The sequence below is a fragment of the Aplysia californica genome, unplaced genomic scaffold (assembly GCF_000002075.1).
Source record: "Aplysia californica isolate F4 #8 unplaced genomic scaffold, AplCal3.0 scaffold00238, whole genome shotgun sequence".
Classification (NCBI taxonomy): Eukaryota; Metazoa; Mollusca; class Gastropoda; order Aplysiida; family Aplysiidae; genus Aplysia; species Aplysia californica.
In genome coordinates this window covers 484,944-488,373 of record NW_004797508.1, presented here as the reverse complement: position 1 = coordinate 488,373, position 3,430 = coordinate 484,944, and the positions used below count along the sequence as shown (strand labels likewise).

The 3,430-nt window shown below is 49.1% G+C and overlaps 1 long non-coding RNA gene across 2 annotated transcripts in view; it reads right to left on the bottom strand.

Moving 5' to 3' along the window:
- Nucleotides 1–55: 55 nt before the first annotated feature.
- The window catches only part of LOC106012004, a 41,568-nt gene continuing 38,193 nt past the window's right edge, over nt 56–3,430 (bottom strand). For both annotated transcript variants that reach the window (XR_001184923.2, XR_004858630.1), the window contains exon 3: nt 56–3,119. This is a non-coding gene — a long non-coding RNA (uncharacterized protein DDB_G0271670). The remainder of the gene's footprint in view (nt 3,120–3,430) is intronic.

The following is a 3,430-nucleotide window of genomic DNA, read 5'->3' as shown; positions in this document are numbered from 1 at the left end:
GGGTTAAAGGGAAAAGGAAACAGAAGTAAAGACTCGGGCACTGTAAAGGTATAATAACATGTTGAACTAATTCACCAAGCAGACCCAATTACATTCCTTTAATTTTTAATAAGCCCTCTACAAACTAGCCAAACACACACTCGCCCACCAATTAAGAAAGCAAACGGCTTTAACAAACAAAGTCTGGAAACCTTACCTTGCAGTGCTCACACTCCCACTTGACCGAATAGCTGCTGTTGCAGTCGTAACGGCCAATGAGCTCCATGAAATCCTGGTACCTCCTCTCGGCTTCTCGGTCATCATTAATAATCCGGTCAAGGTACTCCGAACAGGACTTCTGGTCTTTGTCCACCAGAGGGCACTCCTTCCGGCTGGCTGTGAAGTCCGAGGCGCACGAAACATTTTCGGTGTTGAAGGAGGAGCAGAAGCGGAGGCGGGACTTGCGAATGATGACGTCACGGTCTGACGTCTGGCAGCTGCAGACGGCCTTGGCCAGGTCGTCTGTGAGAGGCAGGCACTGTCGTCCTGCCTTGAGCGTGTCGCAGGAACGGCAGGAGTGGGGCAGGAAGAGCTTGGGGATGGCCGGACACGTGTTGTCCACATTGTCATCGTCGTCGTTATTGTTGTCGTCGTTTGACATCAGCGCCCGGCCTCGGGCGGCGCTGCAGTCTAAGGAGGATGGGAAAGGGGCGTGGTCTGATGAGGAAGAGGCCACGCCCTTTTGGTTGTGATTGGAGGAGGCTGAGGAGGAGGAAGAGAGGGAGGGGTACCCGACGTCCCGGTTCTGGTGGTGGTGGTTGTTGCTGCGGTCAGATGACAACGATGATGAAGACGACGACGATGATGAAGATGACAATGCAGAGGATGAAGACGATAATGAAGACGACGACGACGAAGACGACGACAAAGACGACAATGACGATGAGGCGGAGGAGGACAAGGAAGAAGGTAGTGAGGATGGTTTTGAGTTGAGTTGTGAATGTTCACTAGCAGAACCGCCCTGCGGATACCCTTTGCGACGTGGGTGGCTGATATAGTTTGTCTGACGTTCCCGCGTCCCCTGATCAGGCCGGCCCTCCTCTCCCAAAGACACAATGTTTGTGGTGAACTTGTTCTCCTTGTCTCCAACACCTCCTCCCCCTCCTCCTCCTCCTCCCCCGCTCAACTGGAGTCGGAGATGCTGTGAGCGCATGTGCTTAGCGTTGTCCACCAGAACGCCCCCGCTACGTGTCCGGATGCCTGCGACACTCACACCCGACCTTTGACCCCCGACAGCACTCCCTCCTTCTCCTCCACCAACACCACCACCTTCGACTGCGCTGACAAACGTCTTCACACGCACTTTAGTCCTGTGATGTGAGCTGCTGCCACTACGGCTGCTGCTGCTGCTGCTGCCGCTACTGCTGCTGCTGCTGCTACTACCACTGTTGTTGATAATGCCACCTCGATTATTTAAGCCACCACCACCACCACCGCCTCCTCCCCCTGCGTCACTTCTTCCTCTTCCTCCCCCACCTCCATCACCATTACCTCTTCCACCCCCACCATCACCATCATTAACCCTCTTTCCACCAGTGACTCCGTGTTCGCCATTAACCCTTCCACCACCAACAGTCCCACGAGCGCCGGGTTTGCTCATGTACAAGGCAGCCGCTTCCGAAGGCGGGACGGCCCTGTACTTGGTGGCGATCACCGGTAGAATTCCGTCCGCCAACAGCAAGGATACCACCATGAGGAGGGAGAAGACAGACGGCGTCGCTCGCCTCACTTCAGCTACGCTCAGCCGACAAATAGCTCGCGCATGCTCAGAGCAGCGGGCCAGCATAGTTCACAGCCCCTAGCCCTGGAGGAAGGAAGAGCTCTGACCAAGCTCGTCCCAGACATAGATAAAGCCACGCATGGATGGGGCACCCACGAGGCAACAAACCAACCACCACACACTCACGGACACACACTCCGGCTGCTGCAGTTTTTCTTTTCTGTTTTTTTTAAAATCAGATTTCAGGAACACTCTTAAGAAAAACACATCACACACAGGTCTGTCAAAGAAGCAATACTTTCCACAATACGTCTCCACAGACCACGCAACTAGTGACGTAGATCAGTGTACTCCCACGTATTCAAAGAAACATCTCTAAAGTGCAGGGCAGATCGTAAAACACCATTAACACCGTATCTGAATACATCAACAACCAAAAAGAAACTTTTCCACGAGTCTTTTCGGAGACGTTAATCCGGTTTGAAAATCAACCGTTGACATCTGGATTCTGTTCAAAAGTAGTCTCCAAATACTATCCCGCAAAGGCAAGAATGATTTATCTACCACACAATGCTGTGTTGAATTTTGTAAATGATTATCTTTAAATGGATTCCCTTGTACACTTGGGAATCAAATAATCTAAATTTTCACTCCCAGCATGCACTTTGATCAACAAAGGCATCCGCAGATAGTCCTCAAACAAATTGGTTTGAAGATCTCACATTCTCTCAAGAAACAACACACCCAAATCGAACACAGAACCTTTGTTCCATAGCCACATGAGACATTCCTCTCTCGCGGACACTTGGACAAAACTACGTCACAATTTCCCCGATAATCAACAGGTAGCGGACCGCAAGCACAATCTAATCTTCTATGTACAAGATGAGTCTGCACTCGAACGTTTCACCAGACACTGCTACATTTCACTCGATCGTCTACTCACAGCCTCTGACAGAGAAACATAATCCAGGGTTCACAGCACAGAACCGAAGCTACTTATTTCTTACATCGATAGACGATTGAAACCAGTGGCAACGAACACTGTAACAAAATCACAATCACCAATCAGAAAATATCTGAAAAAAATAATTAAACCAAACAACCAACAAGGAATTCAATAACTTAATCCTTCTTGAGAAATCCGAAGCCACACTTCGTCAGTTTCACGCTCATTGTATGCATTTACAGCAAATGGAACCATGCGTTGGTAGTCTGGCTGTCGGAGAGATGTTGGTTCCTCGATGTGTGATAATTGGTTCGGGGACGTTCACACGGTGGGCGGTAGAGAGGAGACGATGACGCAGTCCGCACTCTTTGCCAGTTGGGTTGCATTTGGGTCAATAAAAGCAACACACATCTGGAGATAAAAGACAAACAGTGATCAGACACAAAAATAGGGTAAAATTGTGTTTATATAACTAAGTAAACTCCTCATCATTATCATCATCATCATCATCATCATCATTTCAAGTTCAACATTTCTCCTTCAACGGGCTTCATCAGGAACATTCAAAATTTAAATGACTCGATCTACACTATCTGTAAAAACCAAAGTGTGTACATTTATGCCACAACGCTAAAAGGTGCGGTGAACACAATTTAATCGAAAAGGCCAGAGAAGGGGGAACACTAAGGCCAGTAGTAGAGAGGGAGCGAGAGAGAGAGAGA